This window comes from Oryctolagus cuniculus, chromosome 12 (genome assembly GCF_964237555.1).
Source record: "Oryctolagus cuniculus chromosome 12, mOryCun1.1, whole genome shotgun sequence".
NCBI classification, from domain to species: Eukaryota; Metazoa; Chordata; class Mammalia; order Lagomorpha; family Leporidae; genus Oryctolagus; species Oryctolagus cuniculus.
In genome coordinates this window covers 95,927,709-95,953,769 of record NC_091443.1, presented here as the reverse complement: position 1 = coordinate 95,953,769, position 26,061 = coordinate 95,927,709, and the positions used below count along the sequence as shown (strand labels likewise).

At 45.6% G+C, this 26,061-nt stretch overlaps 1 protein-coding gene and 1 long non-coding RNA gene across 2 annotated transcripts in view; both read left to right on the top strand.

The window, feature by feature from the left end:
• The window catches only part of LOC103346435 (neuroblastoma breakpoint family member 4), a 1,612,367-nt gene that overhangs the window by 1,174,107 nt on the left and 412,199 nt on the right, over positions 1-26,061 (top strand). Inside the window, exons 17-22 of the long non-coding RNA XR_011380966.1 lie at positions 39-642; positions 1,118-1,210; positions 11,215-11,278; positions 15,553-15,669; positions 16,113-16,209; positions 17,341-17,449. This is a non-coding gene — a long non-coding RNA (neuroblastoma breakpoint family member 4). The remainder of the gene's footprint in view (positions 1-38; positions 643-1,117; positions 1,211-11,214; positions 11,279-15,552; positions 15,670-16,112; positions 16,210-17,340; positions 17,450-26,061) is intronic.
• LOC138844805 (trafficking protein particle complex subunit 9-like) overlaps positions 1-26,061 on the top strand; it is a 315,342-nt gene that overhangs the window by 17,588 nt on the left and 271,693 nt on the right. The gene's annotated exons all lie outside the window — the stretch shown is intronic.

Here is a 26,061-nt window from a genome sequence, read left to right as displayed (position 1 = left end):
TTATTTTAATTTTATTTATTTATTTATTTATTTGACAGGCAGATTGGACAGTGAGAGAGGGAGACAGAGAGAAGGGTCTTCCTTTTGCCGTTGGTTCACCCTCCAATGGCCGCCAGGGCCGGCGAGCTGCGGCTGGCGCACCACGCTGATCCGAAGGCAAGAGCTAGGTGCTTCTCCTGGTCTCCCATGGGGTGCAGGGCCCAAGCACTTGGGCCATCCTCCACTGCACTCCCTGGCCACAGCAGAGAGCTGGCCTGGAAGAGGGGCAACCGGGACAGAATCCAGCGCCTCGACCAGGACTAGAGGCGCCGCAGGCAGAGGATTAGCCTATTGAGCGGCGGCGCCGGCCGCACCGAACCTTCTGACCTGAGGTGCTCAGGTGGAAATCTGTGGTGCGGCGACTCCTCCCTGAGAGCCTGTTCAAGCAATGAGGAGCTATCCTTGACCCTGCCGGCAGAGCCTGAGTGAGACTCAGAACCCCAGGGTCAGGCCTGGATCCGGAGATGCTGGGGCCCAAGTCTGGTGTATCAGTTACCTTGGGCTTCTGGAAATCTAGGCTCGGTCCTCTTTTTCGGCTCCTTCTGGAAGACTACATCTCTTACTGAGTTCCTGTTCCAGAAGAACAGAAACGCTCTCTCTGCGGTGAGTTTGCTGTGTTGGCCATTCTGACATGTTGTAGGTGGGGACTTGGGTGGAGAGAGCGGGAAAGGGGTGTGCATGTGAGGGTTTGAGGGGGATAGTAGAAGGAGAAAGGCAGTCAAGGGGGAGGCGGGAGGAGAGAGGAAGAGGGGAGCATGAAAAGGTGGCATGATTGTGGGGAGGCGTGAAACGAGGGGAAGAAACATGTGTAGGGGAAAGGAAAGGCATGGGGAGTGTGACAGGAGTCCCAGTGGGCAGGTGGTGGGGGTTGGGAGAGCAAGAACTTTTCCCACATCCCTGGTTCTGTTTGGGGGTTTTTCTGTCCCTGGCTGGAAGTAGCCTTGGCCATGTCCATGAGAACAGTCCTTGACTCATGGCCTCTCTTCTCTGGGTTGTTCAGAACTGTAACGTGTGTGTGCAGGGAAATGGGTACGGGTCACTAGAATTAATTTGCATGTAATCTGGTCAATTTTCACAGACTGCACACACTGAAGAGAAAGCAGAAGCGTAGAGAAACCCCAAGAATCCTGTGTGCTCTATTCCAGCCTGTCCAAGATTCTGATACCTCATAGTAAGTACTAGATATTTTTTTTCTTTTTAAAGATTGGTTTCCAAAGCAGAGTTATAGATAAGGCAGTGCAAGAGAGGTATTCAATGTGTGGGTTCCTACCCCAGGTGGCTCCAACGTCCCGGGGCTGGGTCAGGCCAAAGCAGAAGCCATGTACTTTATCCAGTACTCCAGTGTGGTTTTGGGGGCCCAAGTCCTTGCGCTGCTTCCTCTGCTTTCTTAGGCATTTGAGCATACAGCTGGATCTCAAGTGGGAACAGCCTGGGTTGATGAGGGTTGGAGGGTGGGGTGGGCGGAGCCGTGGTATAGTGGATGAAGCAGCCGCCTGCATGTACCAGCATCCCACATGGGCATTGGTTCGAGTCCCAGCAGCTCCACTTCTGATCCAATTCTCTGCTGTGCCCTGGCAAAGCAGTAGAAGAGGGCCCAAGTCCTTGGGCCCGTGCACCTGTGTGGGAGTCCTGAAGGAACTGCTCCTGGCTCCTGGCTTCAAATCCGCTCAGCTCCGGCTGTTGCGTCTATCTGGGGAGTAACCCGTGGATGGAAGACCTTCTCTCTCTATTTCTCTCTCCCTCTGAATCTCTGTAATTCTGCTTTTGAAATGAATAAATAAAGCTTTTAAAAAAAGCATAGCAGGCAGGAATCCAGTTGGCATCTATATGAAATGACATTGTTCTAGGCAGTGTCGTAACCTGCCGTGCCACAAAGCAGGTCTTGTAAGTACTTTTCTGCCCATTGTTTCTTTTTGGCTGAGCAGAAACGGGGTATGTGAATTCAGTAACTCATATCTGTCTAATACATTTTCTGATACATTATAATTATGTCTTACTCTAGTTATTATAAATTATAACTTCCTTAGTAATTATGGAAGCATTCCTGTTTTTCTTTTCCCTTTGTGTGGATTTTGGCATATTCTATGTTTCAAGACATTCACACAATTCATTTATCTTATATAATTTTTGTCACAGAGTTTTTCATACTATTCCTTTACAGTTATTTTTTCCATGCAGTCATGGTGGCACCGTTTCTTTAACCAACTCAGTAACTTGAACCTTTTTTCTTGATTGGTCCTGAGAAGAAGTTCACGAATTTTGTGGATGTGTTCAAAGCACCAAATGTTAGTTTTGTCGACGTTTTTCTGCGATTGAGCTTTTTTTCAGTCCCATCGACTTGTATCTCTCCATGATTGATTTGATTTTCCTTACCTTGCTTTAAGTGTTTAAGTTGCTGTTCTTCCTCTGATCTCCTAGGGTGAAAGCACAGCTCATGGATCTTGGTTCTTCTTTTCTAAAATATGCATCCATTACTATAAATGGGCAGGATACAGTTTCCATTTAGTTTGAAGTATTTTTTTTATTTGAGATTTATAAAGTGTCATTTTGAGGTAGGTTGATTGTTCTCACAAGTATTTGGGATTTTCCAGCCTTTTTGTACTGATCTCTCAGTAGAGAGGTTGCATTGTGATCTGAGAGCTTACCTTGTGTGGTGCCTCTTCCTTAGGAGTTGGGGTCTACTGTACAGCCACAAACGTGGTCATAGTGGTCATAGTGGATGTGCCGTGTGGGTCTGAGAAGCGTGTCATGTTGCGTTGCTGAGAACGGTGCATCCGCTAAGGATTCGTTCAATGCTTGGTTGATTCAGGTGCTTTTCTGTTAAGCTACATCCTTACTGATTATCTGACTGCTGATCTGTTAACGAAAGAGATGTTTTGATGTCTGTGAGTGTAATAGTGCCTTTGTGTATTTCTCTTTGTAGTTTTAACAATGCTTGCTTATGTGTTTTGGCATGAGGTTTACTTTTGGACTCACTATCCTACTCCATTGAAACTTGTTTCTTCTGTTCTTTCACGAATACCAAAGCAAGGTCTTGGTTATTGTAGGTTTATTGAAAGTCTGGAGCCGGCGCCGCGGCTCACTAGGCTAATCCTCCGCCTTACGGCGCCGGCACACCGGGTTCTAGTTCTGGTCGGGGTGCCGGATTCTGTCCCGGTTGCCCCTCTTACAGGCCAGCTCTCTGCTGTGGCCTGGGAGTGCAGTGGAGGATGGCCCAAGTACTTGGGCCCTACACCCCATGGGAGACCAGGATGAGTACCTGGCTCCTGCCATCGGATCAGCGTGGTGTGCTGGCTGCAGCGCATCGGCCGTGGCGGCCATTGGACGGTGAACCAACGTCAAAGAAGACCTTTCTCTCTGTCTCTCTGTCTCTCTCTCACTGTCCACTCTGCCTGTCAAAAAAATAAAAAAAATTAATTAAAAAAATTAAAAAAAAGAAAGTCTGGAAAGACAGTATCGTGATTTCACCCAGTTCCTTGTTTTTTCACGGTGGAGTTGATAGTCAGTTGTCTTGCATTTTCCTAACTACAGTCAGGTTTTTTTTTTCTCCAAAAGCTCTTGCTGGATGTTTTTTTGTTTTGGTTTGTTTTTTTATTTAGATTGTGTTCAACCTATAGAACATTTTAGAAGAAATGGTATATTAATAATATTCAGTCTTCCAGTCCTATGCACAGTGTATTTATTTAGATCTTCTTTAGTTTCCTTTATCAGCATTTTAGTCTTCAGCCAACATATTGTGTATTTTATTGATAGGGTTTACGAGTTTTCATTTCAGTAGGCTATTTTAAATTTCAAATCAGTGTCTACCTGTTCGCTGATGGTAGTATATAATTAATTTTTATATCAGTATCTGCCTGTTCATTGATGGTGGTATACAATTGATTTTATAATAAATAATTGCTTTCAATAGACTTTTTATTTATTTGAAAGGCAGAAGCAGAGGGAAAGAGATAGAGACAGGGACAGAGACAGAGAGAGGTCTTCCATCTGCTGGTTCACCCCCAGATGGCTGCAGTGGCCTCAGCTGAGCCGATCAGAAACCAGGAACCAGGAGCTTATTCTGGGTTTCACAAGAGCATGCAGGGGCCCACGGACGTGGGCCATCTTCCACTGCTTTCCCAGGTCATAGCAGAGAACAAGATGAGAAGTGGAGCGTCCGGGACTTGAGCAGGTGCCCATGTTGGATGTCAGTGCTGTAGGTGGTGGCTTTATCTGGTAGGCCACAGCACCAGCCCTGCACTTGATATTTTGACATTGCCCTTCTACCCATCATGGTCATGCTGAAGTAATTTCTTGTGACTAGTAGCTGTTTAGAAAATGCTTTTGGAACTATGTGTAGATGATCAAGGCTTCGAGAAACCCAAAGTTTAACATCTGCCCTTCAGCTCTCTCATTTCATTGTGTTTTTCTTGCTTTAACAACACTCAGTGGGCTCCCTGCTGTGACATCAAGTAGGAGCCATGACCGCGGATGTCCTTAGCTTTTATGTCTTCCTTGGGGGGAAACCCTTCTCTACTGGCTTTCACCACATCAGTGTGATGCTTGCCATAGATTTTTATCTGTTTTGTTGGATCAGCGTTTGGCTAATTTCTGCACGTCTTTCATATTTTTCTTCTTTAGCCACCCACACATGAATTACATAGATGAGTTTTTCTAACACTGAACCCACTTCATTTGTGAGAGAAGCCCCATTTAGTCATGACACATTAAAGCATTCCTAGATTTCATTTGATTGTATTTCAAGGATTTGGAGAGTTCTCTGTTTATGAGGGACATTTGTGCATAGTTTTCCTGGTAATATATATGATTTTGGTATTAAAGTATCTCAGGTGGCATAAAACGAGTATTTCATCTTCTGTATTCTGGACGTGTACGGGTAGAAGCTATCAGTGAAGTGGTATTGGATAGGAGAGCTTATCATTTTCTTTGTTGGAGGATTTATAACTGGATTCAATGTCTTGAGTTAGGTACAGGTGCATACTTCAGAAAGTCACAGGAAGCTGAGGTGGAAAGTTTATTGTGGAGCAGAAGAAATGTGTGTCAAGAGGCCAGTAGAAATTTCCTCAGCAGGCTCTAATTTTTTATTTCATCTTCATTCCTAAGTGAGAGATTTGCAAAGTACTTTATTCTTGATTAACAGCTCTTTTTTTTAAGACGTGGCATATAATCTCACCACTTTTTCCTAGCCCGTATAGGGTGTCTGATGAGAAGTCAGATGTGATTCTAATTGGAGATCCTCTGAAAAAGGTCTGGTGTTTCTCTTGTGTGATTTTAGAGTCTTGTCTTCGTGTTGGAGTGTGAAGAATTTGACTGCAGTGGGTCATGGTGAAGATCTTTCTGGTCATGTGTATTAGGACTTCCATTTGCTTCCTGTGCTCAAACGTCCCTTTCTTCAAATTAAGGAAGTTGTCTGTAATTACTTCTGTAAAAGGGCCTTCTTGTCGACTGTCTACGTCTTCGCCTACCTGTTCTGATAATATCCCTTAGCTGAAGCCTAACAATAAAAATATTCTTAGTGGGTGACATGCTAGGGAATGAGTGACAAGGCCTATTCAGAGCAGCTGTCACTCCCGCTGCAGTCCCTCAGCTGCAGCTCCCAAGAACTTGGCAAGGCCAGAGGATATGGCTGCCCATGCAGTGACAGGTGCAAAGTGTCCTCCCTGTTGCCACTACCACCATGTGTCTGGCCACAGTTGAACCATGGCCCCAAGGCTCGGAATGGCATCAGGAGAGGAGTGATGCCTATCGAATTCCTATTAGCTGCAAACCAGTGCAGTCCCTGCGTGCTGTTCCACACCAGGAAGAGCAGGGATCCTGCTGTGGCAGGGGCGAGAGGCTCTGGGGTGCGTCCTTGCTTGGCCTAGGAGAGGAGACGACTTGTTAGGACAGCCATGTCACCGGCATCTGGTGGCTGTGCCAGGGCGAGGTCTTGAATTGGTTCCCTCTGAGCAGTGGCTCGCACTGTCATTGTACTGCTAACACCCTCTGTGGTTCAGACTTGCAGCCTGCCTTTGGCAGGATTCGTGGCTTGTGCGGCGGTCTTCATGTCTTCAGCTGCCCTGATCACGAGCCCCCTTGGGATCTATAGCTACTCTGGTGGGGTCTGGGTGTGGTATGGTTGACTCTAGGGGGACAGGCTTAACAGAGAGGATCTGCAGCTTGAGATGTGAAGGGCAGGATTTAGGGAAAGGATACTCTTCTCTGACTGAGTGTCCACCAGGACAGACATGCCAGAGTATTGGCTCATGTCTTTGCTTGGGATTTCTTCCAGCCATGCAGCTTGACCTGTGTTAAGGCAGTGGGCAAGGGGAGGGTCTGGAAGGAGACAGTGGCCTTGAACACGGGTGGTTTCCTTGCTGAGATACTTACCGGTGAGGGAAGTGCAGCTGTTCTTTCTTTTTCACCACAGGGCCACACTGACTCATGAAAGCAAGGAGCCAGAGGCTGTTATTCATTCATTCCCACCATACCCTCCCGTGTTCCTCTGTGCGCATTGCACATGTGTTCCCAAAGTGCTCATGCTGCAAGGCTCTGCCTGGATGCAGAGGCCCCCCACGTGGAGCCAAGAAGTCCTTGTCGTTTGTTGTCTTTGTCACGGTCACCTGATGGCATTGCTGGCTATACTGAGTGGCTCCAGATGTCCTACAATTTTCCCAGCCTGCCTCGCTGGGCTGTTTCATGGTGAGCAGGAGGGGATGCAGAGGGCACAGCCCCATGGGTCAGCTCCCTGCACAGTAGGGCCACACAGGTCACGTGGGGTGTGGGTGGCCTGGCCAGGGAGGAATCTGCAAACCTTCATGCACTCCTGTGCCCCTCGGTACAGCATGTAAGGGTACAGCTGAGGTGATGGCCCCTTGCTAATGGGTTCAGGAGGCACCCAGGATTAACCCTGAGCCTTCTGGTCAAGTGATGGCAACCCTAAACTCTGCAGTCAGGTGTTTTGGGAGGGCAAGCTTCTGTCCGTATGTGTGTATTTGTATACTCACGTGTGCCTATATATAAAAAACTGCTTACTTACTTACTCACTCACATACGTAAGTGTCTTTTGCAGGGCTGGACAAGTGGCAACAAATTATTTCAATTTCTGTTTACTATGAAAGGTCTTTATTTCACCTTCATTCACAAATGAGTGCTTTGCAGGATATAATATTCTGGGCTGGCAGTTTTTCTCTCTTAGTGCCTGGGCTCAATCTTGCCATTCCCTCCTAACCTGTAGGGTTTCTGATGAGAAGTCTGCTCTTAGTCTAATTGGAGATCCTCTGAGAGTAATCTCAGAGTTTCTCTCTTGCACATTTTAGAATCTTTTCTTTGTTTCACTATGGTGACCTTAATTACAATGTTTCGTGGTGAGGATCTCTTTTGGTCATGTTTATTGGGGGTTCTATGAGCTTCCTGTACTAGGATGTCTCTGTCCTTCTCCAAACCTGGAAAGTTCTCTGCTAGTATCGCACTAAAAAGGCCTTCTAATCATTTCTCTCTCTGCATGCCTTCAGGAACTCCTAGAACCCGAATGTTGGATTTTTAAATAGTATCCTGTAGTAGATTCCCGACAATATTTTTTAGATTTCTAATTTCCTGTTCTTTTCTTTGGTTTGACTGTATATTTTCCTGTGCTCTGTCTTCTAAGTCCGATATTCTCCCTTTTGCTTCACTGATTCTGTTTTTAAGGCTCTCTAATGTGCTTGTCATTTGATCTGTTGAGTTCTTCATTTCATTTAGATTTCTCTTCACTATCACACTTTCCTGTTCTACTAGTTTCTTCATTTCATTTTGATTCCTCCTTAAGATTATATTTTCTTTTTATTTTATTTTCTTTTATTATTTTTTTTTGACAGGCAGAGTGGACAGTGAGAGAGAGAGCCAGAGAGAAAGGTCTTCCTTTTGCCATTGGTTCACCCTCCAATGGCCACCGTGGCTGGCGCGCTGCAGCCGGCGCACCGTGCTGGTCCGAAGCCAGGAGCCAGGTGCCTCTCCTGGTCTCCCTTGTGGGTGCAGGGCCCAAGGACCTGGGCCATCCTCCACTGCACTCCCGGGCCACAGCAGAGAGCTGGCCTGGAAGAGGGGCAACCGGGACAGAATCCGGCGCTCTGACTGGGACTAGAATCCAGTGTGCTGGCACCACAGGCGGAGGATTAGCCTATGGAGCCATGGCGCCGGCCATAAGATTTCATTTTCACGAGAGAGATTTTCTATCCTGGCCAGTAAGGATTTCTGTAGTTCAAGAATTTGTTTTTGAGAACTTCTAAATGTTCCTATACATTTTTTGAAATCCATATCTTGTATTTCTTCTATCTCATCATCTTCATTATCTTGAATTGGGGTGTCTTGTTCATTTGGCATCATAATATCTTCCTTGTTCTTGTTTCCTCGGTTTCTACATTTGTTGCTTGGCATTGTGGAGATATTCTTTGGTTTCTTCTTTTTTTTTCCTTCACTGTGGTGGTTTTTCTCATTATTCTGTGACTCTAGACTAAGTGGACTGTCTGTTTTTGATGGATCCTAGAGGCTTGTGAGGGATGTGGCCAGAGAGCTGTGTTAGGTTCTTCAGGGTTAAAGGTGTGCCAAAGGTGACACACCCAGGTTAGGTGTGGTAAATATTCTCTCTGTCTCACTCTCTTTTTATTCAGAAGGGAAATAATTCTGCACAGCCGAGCAGAATTGAAGGTAGTCAGTGTCTGAGCTCTGTCCCCTGTGAGTATAATATGCATCTTCTCTGTCCCAAGGACCACACTAAGGATCTGTGCAGTCCTCAGCATAAGCTCAAATTCTCCTGCAGTCTCCCACCGGGTTGCCAAGTTTACCAAGTTTGTGTACTCTCCCGAGAGTACTCACATCTTGGGTACTCAGTGAGTTCTCTCACACAATTTCAGTTTTTTTTTTCACAGTCTCAGTTTCTTAGCTCCACACATTCACTCGGTCCTAACCTCCTGTTACTTCTGCCCACCAGAGTCAGGTTTTTCTGCTTGGCTGATGGCGGGTGCAGCTTTTATGTATGTCCACAATGGTGTCTGTTCTTTGTCTTGCCCACCTTTGTAAGGTGAGTGGAAAGAGAGAATCATGTCTGTACTGTCCTATTTATTTATTTATTTATTTTTTCTCTCCTCTAGTTAGGCTGGTGAACTTCCCCCATGGGGCTTTAAGCCTCGTTCCCTCTAGGCTCTTCCTGCCGTTTTCCTGCCAGTGTCTCGGGCTACTGCGGTTTCACCTCACCTCCATTTCCAGCGCTTTTGAGTAGCCTTGGCAACTGGGGTTCCGAGCCGTGGACACCCGTGCCCTCCACATAGGTCCACCATGTACCCCTAGTTCTGGAAGAGTTTCCTCTGCAGTTTTTTCCATAACTCTTCCCTGAAACTACAGTATCTCCACTTTTATTAAACTGTCTTTTCCTGGACTATCAGTGTGTTCCCTCCCTATTCCACCATCTTAGAAGATTCCTCGGAATACATTTTTAAGAATACAGTATGTAACTGTTTTTTGTACATGACAAAGTCCTTAATTTTAGAAATTCACAACTGTCTAAATAGCCAAAGAATCCCACAATCTGGTATAGATATGAAACATTTTCTTCTATTATAAAAAAATTAAAATTAACCCATATTCTAACATTGAGAAATGAGATAAAAAGTACAAACATTATAAAGTGCATGTAGAAAATACCAAGTGACCTCAGATGCTACCTTTCTGTATTCTATCTTGCTTTGTGGAAGATATGATTTTTCCCATTTCAAACATGATCCATACGTTAAATGCAGGGCTAGACTGTGGATGGCGGAGACTGGGAAGCAGACCTGTGTTCAGTGGAGAACTTTGTAGATCACAGGTGTTTCAAGTCCTTGTGCGAGTGTCTTAATAAATAAATTACAAAGATTGCCTCATGCGAAAGACAGAGATAACACCACACAGAATGTTTGTAAGGAAGAAGAGAACGAATGAGTACTGGAATCTTTTCTAAGACAGATTTAAACTCTTTTTCAAATTCTGTGTTAATAGGGTATGTAATGCATATAATATCAAATTCTACATAAACTCTAGTAGTTGGTCTTGATGTAGTATTTTAGTTACAGCTATGTCTTCCTTCTTTAATTTTTTTTACTGTTTTTAAAGATCCTATTTATTTATTTGACATTGAGAGTTACACGCAGAGAGGATGAGAGGCAGAGAGAGAGAGAAAGAGGGAGATAGAGGGGGAGAGAATGAGGGGGAGGTCTTCCATGTTCTGGTCCACTACCCAGTTGGCTGCAAAGGGTGGAGCTGAGTGGATCTGAAGCCAGGAGCCAGGAGCCTCACCGGGGTCTCCTCTTGTGTGCAGAGGCACAAGGACTTGGGGCATCTTCTACTGCCTTCCCAGTCCACAGCAGAGAGCTGTGTCGGAACTGCAGCAGCCGGAATATGAACCAGCACCCATATGGGATGCAGGCACTGGGGGTGGTGGCTTTACCCACACCTCAAAGTGCCGATCCTCCCGGAAGCCATTCCCCTGGGATCCAGCTGTCTGCTAACACGCCTGGGAAAACAGAGGGAGACAGCCCAAGGACTTAGGCCCCTGAACACAGAATGGAGCACCGGATAAAGTCCCTGGCTTCTGCTTCTGCCTGTTGCAGTCCTGGCCTTTGCAGCCACCTGGGGTGTGAACCCCCAGATGGACGATTACTCAGAGCAAGAGTGTGTGCTGGCAATGCTGCTTGTATTGCTGCTCTCTCCCAAGAGGTGGCAAGGGCCAACACTGGGCCAGACAGAAGCCAGGAGGCAGGAGCTCCATTCAGGACTTCCACAAGGCACGGATACAGGGTCCAGGGTACCTGGGCCATCAGTGGCTGCCTCCCTGGGACACAACCTGGAACAGGAGAGGCAAACTGGAAGTGGCCCTGCGTGCAGCAGTGCAGAGAAGTGTCCTGTGGAATCATTAAAATAGCCCATGGGGACTGCACTTTCACCCTGCCCTGTGACCCGGAAGTGCACCCGCTTGTGCGGCCCTGAATGCTCCACAGTGCTCAAGTGGGAGTCAGTGCCGCGTCCACTCCTGCCCAAGAGCCTGCACAAGTTGTGAGGAGCCATCCACGATGCTGCTGGCTGAGCCTGAGGGAAACCCAGCAGCTCCAGCGTCAGGCTGGGATCAGGAGAGGCTGTGGGTTCTAGACAGTCATGCCATTTCCCAGACTCATTTTTCTTCTTCAGACCCTTCTGGAAGCAATGGCCTTTGCGGGCCTCTGTCCCGCCAGCAGACCAAGCCTGCTTGAAGGTGAGTGATGCATGGCTTTTGCAGTTTTATGCTGGGAGTCTTGGGTGCTGGCGTGCCCGTTGCTCTTGGGTCCCGAAGGCGTGGGTGGAGTCGGGGTCATGCTATGCGGACGGTATGGAACTTTCCCCAGTTTGGGAGCAGCTGTGCAAGAGCAGAGGTGGCTCGGTCTCCTCCCAGAATGGCCCCACGTTCCCGTCTGTTTGCTTTTTGATGGCCCAGCCGCCCTGCTCTAGACTTCTGAGCGTGTTCTGAGGAGGAATGAGAGTGAAAATGCTTGTCTGTGTCCTGGTCTAGGAGGACAGTTTCAGGTTACTCTCATTAGGTGAGATGTTAGTGCTCTGTGGGTTTTTCATGAAAGAGCATTGTCAGGCCGAGGTGTACCTTCCATTCCTAATTTGATGTTTTTTTTTTTTTTTTTAATATTGCAAAAGTAATGGAAGTTTTTGTGAAATAGTTTTTCTGAGTCTATAGGGATAATGTGTGGTCTTTTCTCTTGTTGATTCTGTTCTGGGATATATTGATTTTGTATGGTAGCCATCCTTGAATTCCTGGAGTAACTGTCAGTTGCACACCGTGAGCTAAGCTTTGCTTCTTTTTCTGGACCACATTTGGTAATTTGTTCAGGACTGTGACAGATTCATGATAGATATTTATATGCTACATTTTTTATGATGTGTTTGTTTTCGATGTTGGGATAATTCTGTTCTGATGGAATAAAATGGGATGTTTTCCCTCTTAATTTCCTTTTTGGAAGGATTTGCGAATCACGGATTTTAATTACCCTTTAAATGGGAGTTCTCACTGGTGAAGCCTTGTGGTCCTGGAATTTTCTTCATTTTTTGTGTTTGTTTTTTGGTTTCCCTGCCAATACAGTCTCATTTCATGTTAAAAGTATATTCAGGCCGGTGCCACAGCTCAATACACTAATCCTCCACCTTGCGATGCCAGCACACTGGGTTCTAGTCCCAGTCAGGGCACTGGATTCTGTCCCGGTTGCCCCTCTTCCAGGCCAGCTCTCTGCTGTGGCCCGGGAGTACAGTGAAGGATGGCCCAAGTGCTTGGACCCTGCACCCCATGGGAGACCAGGAGAAGCACCTGGCTCCTGCCTTCGGATCAGCATGGTGTGCTGGCTGCAGCGCACCAGCTGCAGTGGCCATTGGAGGGTGAACCAGCGGCAAAAGGAAGACCTTTCTCTCTGTCTCTCTCTCTCTCACTGTCCACTCTGCCTGTCAAAACAATTTTAAAAAAAAGTTGATTCAGAGTTTCTAGTTTGACTTCAATCATTTTAATGGTTTGTTTCTTTCTGAGAATCAATCCATTGTATCTACATTGACCAAATTCTTGTGCCTTGGTTTTCCCATAGTGTTTTTTGATGATTATTTTAGTAAGGTTGTTAGTAATGTCCTCTCTGTCATTTCTCTTGTTATGTCACTTGAGTCTGTTCTCTTTTTTCCTTGTTTCATGTGGATAAATGTATTGTCAATTTCATTGAGGTTTCAAAAATTGTATTTTGGTCTCACTGAATTTTTGTTGTGATATTCTCTATGCCGTTGGCTTCATTTCCATTTGAATCTTTTTCCTCCTTCTGGTTTCTTAAGATTTACTTTGCTGTTCTAGTGTTTTAAGGTAAAATTGGGTTTATTGATCCGATGTTTTTATTCCTTAATATATACCTGTAGAGCAATACAATTTTTCCTGTGAAATTATTCCTGTCAACATGGAAAACTGTATGGATGTACCCACTACTGGGAGCATGTTGAAGGAAATGAAATCATTTTGTAGACAGAGAGGTTTTCACAGGCCTATGCTTATTGCAGTAGAATGCACAATAGCCAGGCTATGCAGTCTATGTATGTATGTATGTATGGTGTACATAGCCCATAATGTCTTTATTCAGTCTTGGGGTGATCAGCATTTTGGCTGATTGCATATCTTTGACATTGTGCATTGATTTATGGGGGCAGAGATAACTCTTTGTTCGTATGTTGCTTTCATTTCCCTTGGGTATATTCACAGGGGTGGAATGGCTGGCTCCTATGGTACGTCTATATTCAGATTTCTGACTTATCTCCATACTGTCTTTCACAGTGGTGATACCAGTTTACATTCCCACCAGCAGTGGATGCGGGTGCCTTTTCCCTCCATATCCTCAAGGCCGTTGTAGTATTGATTTGAATTCCCTGATGGCTAGTGATCCTGAGCATTTCTGCATGTGTTTGTTGGCCATTTAGATTTCCTTTCTTGAAATATTTAGCCTGTTGAAGTCCCTTGCCCATTTCTTGAGTGGGTGGTTTGTTTTGCTGTTGTTGAGTTTCTTGAAAGTTTCCGGTAGTTTATCCTTTATCAGTTGCATACTTTGCAGATAATTTCTCCCATTCCGTTAGTTGCCTCTTTAGTCTTGCAGGGCAGAAGCTTCTCAATTTGTTTTTTTTGGTGTCCTCTTCTATCCCTTTCTTTAATCTGTTGTGATCCCCAGATATTGAACATCCTTGGTTTTATTTATCCAAACGATTATATTTTCTTTGTAGCTCTGTGAATGGGATTGGTCTTTGAAGTCCTTTCTCAGCCATGACATTGTTTGTGTATACAAATAGGCTGCTGATATTCTATCCTGCCACTTTACCACATTCTACTCTGAGTTTCAATAGTCTCTTAGTGGAGTCTTTTGGATCTCCTATATATAGAATCATGTCATCTGCAGATAGGGATAGTTGGACTTAACTCCCTTCCAATTTGTATCTACAATTGAGAAATGAGAGAAGAAGTACCAACATGATCATGTGCACGTAGAAAATGGCAACAGTGACCTCGGATGGTACCTTTCTGTATTCTGTCTTGCTTTGTGGGACACGTGATTTGTCCCATTTCAAACATGATCCATACGTTAAATTCAGGTCAAGAATGTAGAGGGCGGGGACTGGGAAGCAGAGCTGTGTTCTGTGGAGAACTCCAGATCACAGGTGTTTCAAGTCCTTGTGCGAGTAGGTACATAAATTTCTGAAGAAGTAAATTACAAAGATTTCCTCATGCGTAAGTCAGAGATAATACCACACAGTATGTTTGTAAGGAAGAAGAGAATGAATGGGTACCATAATCTTTTCTAAGATTGATTTAAATTCTTTTTCAAATTCTTTGTTAATTGGGTATGCAATGCATGGAGTATCACATTCTAAATAAACTCTAGTAGTTGGCCGTTTTGTAGTATTTTATTTACAGCTATGTCTTCCTTTTTTAATTTTTTACTTTTCTGTAAACATTTATTTATTTGAAATTCAGACATATACACAGAGAGGATGAGAGGCAGAGAGAGAGAGACAGACAGTCAGAGAGACAGATAGATAGGTTTTCTATCTGCTGTTCCACTTCCTAGTCGGCTGCAATGGCCAAAGCAGAGTAGATCCAAAACCAGGAGCCAGAGCCACCCGTGGTTACTTTTGTGGGTGCAGGGTTCCAAGGAGTTGGGCCATCTTCTACTGCCTTCCCAAACCACATCAGAGAGCCACATCGGAAGTGCAGCATTCGGGACTCAAACCGGCGCCTAGATGGGATGCACGATGTGGGTGGTGGCTATACCCACTACCCCACAATGCCAGGTGCTCCGGAAGTCATTGTCCATGGGATGCTGCTGTCTGCTAACATTCCTGGGAAAGCAGAGAGAGAAGGCCCAAGGTCTTAGGACCCTGAACCCAGAGTGGAGCACTGGATAAAGTCCCTGGCTTCTGCCTTTGCCTGGCTGAGCCCCGGGATTTGTAGCCACCTAGGGGGTGAACCCCCAGATGGATGATCACTCAGAGCGAGAAAGAGTACTCGCGATGCTGCTTGCACTGCTGCTCTCCCCAAGCAGTGGCAAGGGCCAGTGCTGGTCCAGGAAGAAGCCAGGAGGCAGGAGCTCCATTCAGGACTCCCACTTGACAGGGTGGCTGGGTTCAGAGTGCCTGGGCCATCAGTGGCTGCCTCCCTGGGTCACAGCCTGGAGAGGCAGGAATGGAAGTGGCCCTGGGGCATCAGGGCATAGCTGCGTCCCCTGGTGCCCTGTCAGTCACCAGTGAGGAGTGCGCCTGTGCCCAGCGCTGTGACCTGGAAGTGCACCCACAGGCGCATCTGTTTCTTCTGCACGGTGCCCCAGCCCAGAGCTTGTGTAAGCACTGAGTTACTGATTTCGATGCTGGTGGCCAAGCCTGAGGAGACCCAGTGCCCCCCAGGGTCAGGCCGGGATCAGCTGAGGCTGTGGTGAGGCAGCCGCTCAGTTATCTTGTGCTTCTGGAACTTTCTAGGCACAGTCCTCTTCTTTGGCCCCTCTGAAAGACTGCACCTCAGGACCGGGTCCCTGTGTCAGGAACAGAAAGGTTCTTTCTGTGGAGAGTTTGGCGCGGTGGCCTTCCTGTCACTGGGTAGGCGGGGCCTGGGGGACAGTGAGTGGGGAGGGTGTGTGTGAGGGGTAGCTGAGATAGAAGGTGGAAGAGAGTGGGGGTTAAGGGGAGGCTGGAGGAGAGAGGAAGGGGGGAGAATGAAAAGGTGGTGTGAAGGTGGGGAGGCAAGGAAGGGAGGGGCAGAAACCCACGTTGGGGAGAAGAAAGGAAGGGGGAGAGTGCCAGGAGTTCTGGCGGGCATGTGTGGTGCAGGGGATTGGGAGAGGTAGAATTTTTCCCACGGGCCCAATTCTGTCTTGGGGGTTTTCTGTCCCTGGCCGGAAGTAGCCTTTGCCACGTCCTTGAGAGGACTTGACTCATGCCTCTCTTCTCCAGGTAGTTCAGAAGTGTAAGGTGAATGTGCAGGAAAACGGGGGCACGGGGCACTCGAATTATTTGGCAGCTAATCCGGTGAATTTTCACAGGCTGCACACATGGAGGAGAAAGCAGAAGCTTAGAGAACCCCCAAGAATCCTTCTCTGTGCTCTGTTCCAGCCTGCCCCCAGATTCTGACACCTCATAGTAAGTACTAGATATTCTTTTCTATTTAAATATTGGTTTGAAAGGCAAAGTTCTAGATAGGCGGTGCAGGAGAGATCTTTGTGTATGGGTTCACCCCCCAGGTGGCTACAATGTCCTCGGGCTGGGCTAGGCCAAAGCAGACACCATGTACTTTATCCAGTACTCCAGTGTGGGTTCGGGGGCCCAAGTCCTTGGGGTGCTTCCTCTGCTTTTCTAGGTGTTTGATCAGACAGCTGGATCACAAGTGGGAATAGCCTGGGGGTGGGGGAGTGGCAGACAGAACAGTGGCATAGTGGATGAAACTGCCGCCTGCAGTACCAGCATCCCATATGGGTGTCTTCCTTCTCTGTGATACTTTTCTCTCATTCCCCCCAGCAGAACGAAGTATCCAGAGCTTCTGTAAGACACTACCTATACATGTAAAGTGCTTACCCATTTTATCACCATTTATTTGCTAAATACCTGTATCCTGTATAAGACTGTGAGCTTGTCCAGGGCAGGACTTTGTCTCTCTGCTTTCATTCCTGTAGTCCCTGGTACACAGTTGGAATTCAGCTTATGCAGAATTAACAATGCACTCACTTTTGGATCTTGGGACAGGAAGTGTTGGTTATAGAAAGGTCTGTTTACAGGGATAAAGGTAGGAGGGACAAGAAAGGATGTTTAAGAGAATCAGCATTAATGAAGCACTTTTTGTTGTCAGGCTTCTTAATGCACCATTGTCTCATTTCTAAATAACAACACAAGGAGGGGAAGCAAGAGTTTTATTTAATTATGCCACATTGTCCTGTCTGATCCTCTTCAAAGTTCTGTGAGGAAGGCGCCACTGATACTCTTTTAAATATGAGTTAAAGGAAGTGGGAACCAGCCCTAGGCCATTTATGGAGGTCAATGAAGTTCCAGTTTAAATGCTGCTGTGCTTGCCCCAGAGCCGTGTCCCTCCTGGGGTTAGAACCTCAGCTTCCATCGGTTCCAGAGTTGGGGTATCAGAGAGGTGGTAGCTGGTAAAAACCAGTGGTCCTAGTCTTTGGGCTTGTCTGTGTGTGGAGCATAACTACAGGGACTTGAGCTGTGTCACTAAGGACCCTTCTTTCTAACGCTGTGGCCTCATGCAGTGATTTGTTAATACAGGTCTTGTGTCCTGATTCACACCAGTCGGGAGTCTTGAGCTGTTGGGGGAGTCTGAGGAGGACACCTGGCTACCCTGTGACTGGAGCTGACTTTTAAGAGGGACCCTGAGGTATGAAAGGAGATTTGCTGGTAGGGTTAGGACCAGAGGATTTGAGGAGTCCTCAAGGTCCCCTGGTGATTAGACTTTTTAAAATTTATTTATTATTTATTTCAAAGGAAGAAAGAAATATTTCATGTGTTAGTTTACTTCCCTAATGCCCACAAGAGCTGGAAAGGTATGTAAAGCCAGGATCTGGGAACTCAATCCAAGTCTCCCATGTGAGTGGCTTGGATGTAAGTACTTGAGCCATCACCTGCTGCCTCCCAGGTTGGAGTAGTATGAAGCTGGATTCAGGACTTCAGCCAGGACTTGATCCTGGGCACTCTAACATGGGCTGTGGGGATTGCAGTAGAGGCTTAGTCGCTATACCATTAGTCTTCAGTTCCTTCCTTCAAAGTGTGGCTGGCTACTTGGGAGGGGTTTACCTCACCACTGCTACCTGGGCCTGCTGCACAATTTTGTGAGCACCTTGTTCCTAAGGCAGCGGTAAAATGCCACTAAAGATACTAAAACATAAAGCTCTTTCCTTTCTTCCATGTATCCCCTTGGCTCAGACTCATGTTCTTTTGACTTGCTTACAAAACACAAGTTCAAAGATAAAATTTTGAGGCTTTTTAAGACACAACCAGCGGAGGTTTAAACCCAGTGCAGGTCCTTCTGAGTGCCAGCCCTGTGTGACTGTTCCAATGTGACTGTGTAGGCTGCACGCCCATGAGGTTAGCCCTGGCTGCTGAGTATAACACATTGGCTTTAACTAGTCTGGGTCTAATCATATGACACTCCAGGGAACCTGGACAGACTTGATGTCTTATTAAGTCAGCTCCCTGAGGATTGTGTGGACTAGCTAGTGATACTGTCTTATGATCCAGCTCCTCGTTTTCTTAGCAACCTCTTCTCCAGCTAGGGCTGGTATCTTTTTCCAGTGTAAGACTCCTCATCCCTGGCCTTGAGCACTGAGAGGAACTGGAATGCTGCTGTGTGGCAGAGACCTCCTGCAGGTTCTCTGAGCATTCTGAGTCCCCACGACTCCGCTTAGTGTTTCTATGGTACCACACTGTCAGAACTGTGTTCGCAAATGAGGCAGGGGACAGTCTGTCCCTGCTGTATTCCTGTTCTGAACCTGGCAATCAAGGTCCACACAAGGCCGATGATAGAAATGTTGCATCCAGGCTGGTGCCGTGGCTCACTTGGCTAATCCTTCGCCTGCGGCGCTGGCACCCCGGGTTCTAGTCCCGGTTGGGGTGCTGGATTTTGTCCTGGTTGCTGCTCTTCCAGTCTAGCTCTGTGCTGTGATGTGAAAAGGCAGTGGAGGATGGCCCAGGTGTTTGGGCCCCTGCAGCTGCATGGGAGACCAGGAGGAAGCACCTGGCTCCTGGCTTCGGATCGGCGCAGCATGCCAGCCATAATGTCCATTTGGGAATTTGGGAGGTGAACTTATGGAAAAGGAAGACCTTTCTCTCTCTCTCTAACTCTGCCTCTCAAAAAAAAAAAAAAAAAAAGAAATGTTGCATCCAGAACAGCCCCCTTATAACTAAGATCACCTCAAGAGCCCCACAAATGGATCTTGGACCAGAATTCAGGACTTTATGTGCAACTTGAACACTTCCTGCCTTGGGAAGTTCACTGCCCCCACCCCCAGGACATGTTCTTAGCTGCTTGGTCCTTGGTGTAGAGGCTATGGCCTCTGGAAATGTTGTACTGATTTGACTTCTGAGTGTCCAGATGCCAGAAAACATGTAACGGAGTTCCTCGGATCTGTGTGACCACTTGGATATCCAACTGTGATTGCAGACACCCATGGTGGACTTTTGAGTGCTGCCTCACGTTGGAGCTGAGTGCTTCCTGCTGGGACCGCGTGATCTTCCTGGGATGCCAGGGTGGCACAGCAACCCATGGTGCTCTGGATGCTCTTGCTGAATCTGTGTGTAGCTTAGAAGGTAAAACTGTGTTTTCACTAGGATGGAGCAGAGTCTCAGAAGGACAAGGAGATGGTCCTATAAGATATTGATGCTGGGGCCGGCGCTGTGGCACAGCAGGATAAAGTGTTGGCCTGCAGTACTGGCATCCCATATGGGTGCTGCTTCATGTCCCAGCTGCTCCACTTCGGAGCCAGCTCTCTGCTAAGCCTTGGGGAAGCAGTAGAAGATGGCCTGAGTCCTTGGGGCTCTGCACCTGTGTGAGAGACCCAGAAGAAGATTCTAGCTCCTGGCTTTGGATCAGCTCAGCACTGGCCATTGCAGTCATGGGGAGTGAACCAGCTGTTGGAGGACCTCTCTCACTCTTTGTCTCTCTCTGGCTCTACCTCTCTCTCTAACTTTTTCAAATAAAATAAATCTTTAAAAAAAACTTAATGATAATGTGTGCATTTGATCTAACTTGGAAAGGAAATTTCATTCCTCTGCTTCAAGTCAGCTTGCAATTCAGGAAGGGCAGCATTTTTGTGAATTTAGAGAATCTTTAGGCTTCTTGCTTCTTCTCTGCTAGCCTCTCCCTTGTAAATTATCATGTAGCATCATTCTTTGCTCTGGTAGGATCCATATTTTTTAAATTTATTTGACAGATAGAGTTAGACAGGGAAAGAGAGAGAGAAAGAGAAAGATCTTCCTTCCATTGCTTCACCCCCCAAATGGCCACCATGGCCTGAGCTATGCCAGTCCAAAGCCAGGAACCAGGTGCTTCCTCCAGGTCTCCCACGTGGGTGCAGGCGCCCAAGGACTTGGGCCATCCTCCACTGCCTTCCCGGGCCACAGCAGAGAGCTGGAACCAAAGAGGAGCAGCCGGGTCTAGAGCCTGGTGCCCATTTGGGATGCTGGTGCTGCAGGTGGAGAATCAGCCAAGTGAGCCACGGCACCGGCCCCCGGATTCACTTTTTTTTTTTTTGACAGGCAGAATGAACTGTGAGAGAGAGAGACAGAAAGAAAGGTCTTCCTTTTGCCGTTGGTTCACCCTCCAATGGCCGGTGCACTGCAGCCGGCACACCGCACTGATCCGAAGCCAGGAGCCAGGTGCTTCTCCTGGTCTCCCATGGGGTACAGGGCCCAAGGACTTGGCCCATCCTCCACTGCACTCCCGGGCCACAGCAGAGAGCTGGCCTGGGAGAGGGGCAACTGGGACAGAATCCAGTGCCCCGACTGGGACTAGAACCCGGTGTGCCGGCATCACAAGGCAGAGGATTAGCCTAGTGAGCCGTGGCGCCGGCCTGGATTCATTTTTAAAACCGTCTTTTTTCTCTTCTGTATGAGAATACTTCAGAAAGTTAATGGAAAAAGGAATGAAAAGATAACTTTATTTTGGTGTAAAATTTTTTAAACCCACGCACATTTCTTTGAACATTTTCTCTGTAATGTTTGGAGATCCCTCGTTTATGATAACAAGTCTTGGCAAATTTTTTGTCATTGTCTTGTTTCTTTAGTTATTAGGAATAAATTATTTTGTTAGGATGAACTTAGCCTATTTGAATTAGTGTTGGATCTCATTTGCTGTGAAATAAAGAATTACTTTATGGATAATGAAAGCAATTTAATGATGTGGTGTAAAGGAGCAAACAATATTACTCAGTCTATTAACATCAGGAGACTTCTCTCTGACCTCTTAACAGTGCCCTGCAAACTGTATATTATTGCACTCTTGAGGCAGGGGCTGAAGTCTGGCCTGAAGGTATTTTAGAGAATGCTCCAGGTGGAAAAGTCATAAAAAAGGCAGAGAAATATTCGTAGCAATAAATGCGAAGGCAGAAGAGACTTCTAGAATTGAAGTGACCACAAGGATTGCTGGGATTTTTTGAGCAGTACAGACTAGGTTGTCTGTACTGGGCTCCCGATACAATCACTACAGCCTTGTGAAATTAAAAACTCTATGAAGTTCTACAGAATGGTGTTTGAGACTCACTAATAGGATTCAACCTACAAGGAATGCAGATGAGACAGAGCATCTCTGACCTTAACAGTGGCGGTCTTTACTTTCGCTTTATATTGCTATAGCAACTTTAAAATGCCTTCTGTTTAAAAACCTGAGGAAATGTATGTGAAAAGTCTTTTTGGCAATCTTTTGTTATCAGTAAATTCACCATCTTAAGTTTGTTATAACTTACTGAACCTGTGATACTAGGAACTTGATAGAACTTTGCAGCACTGGACTGCAATTTGCAGCTTGCTCAAAACTGAGGGAGTTGGAGCTTACCCAGCATAATTAGAAGTGTACCCTCTATTTGAAGCCTTGGCAAGAACCATAATTTAGGATTGTGGCTGTGTGGCACTGGTAGAACATGTTGTTCAGTCCTGAGTTTGGACACCTTGTTTGTATATGACAGAAAAACAGCTTTCAGAAACTTCCTGGTGGATAAAGTATCCTTTTCACAGTCTGGTGGTTTCACTGCTTTTTTTCTAAATGTTTCATTTTCTCTTCAAGTGCAGGCATGTTCATTTTATCAAAGCAGGCATTTTCTCTTCTTTAAAAATAAATCTTGAGTATTCTGAAGAAATTTTCCAAACCGCTAGGGTATATAAAAGCATGTTGTGTGAGCATAATTACAAGGATGGAATGCTTTGCTTTTGAGTAGCAATGGACCAACACTTGGTGTGCTAAGAAACAGTTTTTATTCTATTTTGTGGTTGAAAGCTTGTTTACTACTGCTCCTGATCATAATCTTAGTCCTTTTTGTCAAATGGATTTAGAGCCCACAGCACCTTTTTATCCACCTTCTCTCTGAAAAGCAGTGGGAGAGAGAGCAAATTTTTTAGATTCATTTATTTATTTGTGAGGTAGAGTTACAGACAGAGACAGAGGTCTTCCATCCACTGGTTCACTCCGTAAATGGTTGCAATGGCCAGAGCTGAACCGATTCAAAAGCTGGAGCCAGGAGCTTCTTCGAGGTCCCCTGCATGGTTTCAGGGGCCCAAGAATTAGGCTATCTTCTGCTGCTTTCCCAGGCCATACGTTTCACTTTTAATTCTTCCTATGGCTTTAATTTAGCTACCTGGGAACCCTGAGCTGAGGATAGGACGAGTGTTCCCAGCCTCATTTTATGGGTCAGCAATAAATAAAGCCTGAAATAGTGGCTGCATTTGTCCATCTGGAACTTGATACCAAAGCCCAGAATTTTAGTTTTATAAATATTGATGATTTTTGGCTCCAGAATTTAAAAGAAGTTCAGCATCTTTACTTTTTGTTATTCTGAATGTGATTTACTTGTCCCTAAAGTGTGCACATTACAAAATTTATGATTTAGAAAGTGGAAATTGAAAAAAAGAAAATGGAAGTTACCCCTCAGCTCTGTTTGGAGATGTCCGAAGCACTGGTGACAGTTTGATGTGTCCTCTTCCAGGTGCTTTCCGCACCTTAATAAAAGTGTGTGTGTGGGGGGTGGGTGGGTATGGTTGGGTGTATTTGTGTGTGTACTGTGCTCACATGCACATAGAAATGACTTTGTGCAGAACTGTGTTCTTGATAGGATGGTTTTCCATCTTCCTTTTTATACTTGACAGTATAGTAATTCTTGTATCATTATAAATATATAGATCTCATTCTCTTCAGTGACTGTATAAGATTACATTTTATTCCAATATAAGTGGTTGCCATTTTGTGTGATAATTCTGATTTTTTTGCCATTAAAATAATGCTGCACTGAGAAACCTGGAATATCCATACCTGAGCATCCCAGGAACTGTTGTTTTGATGACCTGTGTTATTTGAGAATCACTAGGTCAAGTACAGTCCTGTTTAAAATGTTGCTAGGTCCTTCTAAATTATCCTCCAGGGTTGCATCCATCTAGACTTCCACAAACAGTGAGGTAATCTCCTGTGCTTTCCATCAACACCAGGTTTTTATAATTCACATTCCTTTCAGTGAAGCATCTCTGCTTCAACACAAGACAAGAGCTGCCCTTTCATCACTCCCTGTTGGCACACCAAGGGCAGGTGGTGTAGAGGAGTCCGTTATAGCTAGCAGGGAGGTGAGCATATGTTAAGCTAGAAACAGAGGTGTTTGGCTTTCATTCCTGTTTATTAATTCAGATAATGTTTCTTGAAGGCTGTTACTGGCCATGGACCCTGGGAATAGCATGATAAACAAGACCATGCTCTGCCTTCAAGAGCTTGCATTCTAGTGTGGGTCAGCCTTGAACACATCCAGTAGAATATAATGTCAAGTATGGTGAAGACTTCAGATGAAAAATAAAGCAGAGAAAAGGACAAGGGAGGAGGTGTGTGTGGGGAGACCAGGTGCAAGAGAGGATGCCACTCGGATGGTCTTGGAAGGTTCTCTGCTGATGGGACTCTTTTTTCTATATATTTTATTTAATGAACATAAATTTCCAAAGTACAGCTTATGGATTACAATAGCTTCCCCCCCCATAACTTCCCTCCCACCCACAACACTCCCCTCTCCCACTCCCTCTCTCCTTCCATTCACATCAAGATTAATTTTCAATTATCTTTATATTAAGTATATTAAGTAAAGATCTTTATATTAAGTAAAAATTTCCACAGTTTACACTCACACAGAAACACAAAGTGTAAAATACTATTTGAGTACTAGTTATAGCATTAATTAAACACCTAAGAGTAATTGTGTATTAATTACAGAGTTCAACCAATAGTTTTAAGTAGAACATAAAAATACTAAAAGGGTAAAGTATTAAGTTTTTTTCTTTTTTTTGTTATATAGTTATTTTTTTATTTAATAAATGTGAATTTACAAAGTGCAAGTTGTCTATTGTTGTGGCTTCCCCCCCCAAACCTCCCTCTCTCCCGTGGCCCTCCCCTCTCCCACTCCCTCTCCCATCCTGCCCTTCATCCTGATGGGACTCTTGAATAGAGACCCACGTGCAGTGAAACCTGAGCCCCACTGATAACCTGTAGAAGGCCCCATCAAGCTGGGTCTGGCAATAGCAAGTTCAGAAGGCCTGAGAAAAAAGCCAGTCAGGCAGGTTCCAGAAGAAGCCCCGGAGCTGCACTGACTTTTGATTTGCTAGAGGGAGATAATTGAGCTACTTAATTTCTTTATCAAATGCCGTGTTGAGGCAAATGAAACTGTGAACCGCATGTGTGTGTCTTTGAAAGAGTGATGCTGTTCATGTACGGTAGCACTTGAACCACTAGAATGCAGCATCTTAACCACTAGACAGCAAGTCTCTGTTAGCATTCTGTAGAATGAAGTGGCATTGCATGCCAGCTCTTTCACTACCAGAAGGCTGACCTGGTTGAAATTTACACAGGAGTTGAACAGACCTCCGCACCTTCAGTGTGGATAAGACTAGAGCAGTGCACTCTTGTGCCTGACTGCCCTTTGTTCTGCCTCTTTGTGTTGTACATTATTAAAAGTGTTTTCAAAGCTCTGGTGCTCACAGCTGAAAATAAAGTAGTAGGTTGGAGGACAGTCACAGACAGCACTGTCCACTCAGCAGGTCAGGTAGTTTCTCCTTAACCATTGTACCAAATGCCCTACTCCACCCATTATTAACTCTAGTCCTTTCAGAGTTATTAGCTGTGTTATAAAATGTCTAACTTTCAGAGGGGTTTTGTAAATCTTTAAAGTAAAAAATATGAACATTTGTTGCCACCGTTGTGGCTTAGCTGGTAAAGCTGCCGCCCGTGATATCAGCATCCCACATGGGCACTGAATCAGAGTCCTAGCTACACTTCCAATCCAGCTGTCTGCTAATGCACTTGGGAGGGCAGCACAAGATAGCCCAAGTGCTTGGGCTCCTGCGCCCATGCTCCTGTCTCCTGGCTTCGTTCTGGCACAGCCCTGGCCGTTGTGGCCATTTGGTGAATGAACTAGTGTATGGAAGACATCTCTCTCTCTCTCTCTCTCTCTCTCTCTCTCTCTCTCTCTTCCTCCCTTCCTCCCTCCCTCCTTCCCTCTCGTTCTGTAACTCCACCTTTAAAATAAATGAAATGTTTTTAATAAAGAACCTTTAACCATTCAAAGCCTCAAGTAGAAAGAAAAAGAACCTTACAGACCCACAGTACAAACTGACGTAAAACCTTCACTGAAATTTTTGTTGAAGTTTGCTGGTAGTGTTCATCAGAAATGACACATGCTGACTTGTATGAAGTGAGCTGATTGATATTCTTGAAACTGTGTAAAAATCACTTCTGCTTGTTTTTACACAATGTACCTGTTACACTCCTGAGCTACTCGAGAGCTGTTGGGTAGAGATGTTATTACTGAAAAAGTGGTCACACTGCACAGATCCCATGGGCACCATTACACTCTGTGACTGGCACTTCCAGGGCTAGTGCTGTGCACACCTGGGAAGCCTTACCCACAGGTGGTGTCGTATCTGCACAATGGCTGCATGATGGTTCTCTCTTCATTTAAATGGTTGGTAGGGTTCCATTAGCACACAGTCCTTCAAGTTGTGACTTTTCAATATTGCTCACTCACATGGTTTTGAGTCCCCTTGGGGGGGAACAGTTGCGGCCCTGAGGGGTTGCCCACTTTTCTAGAGACAAGGACAGGCCTAACCTTGCCTCCTGGAACTTTCTCTGAGTTACAAACCTCTTAGAGTTATGATACAACCTTGAAATTTTGTATTTAATGGTGTATCTTTAAGCAGAGGTATCTTATAAGCATAGTGCAGCAATCATAGACTTATTTTTATTCTTTTTTTTTATTA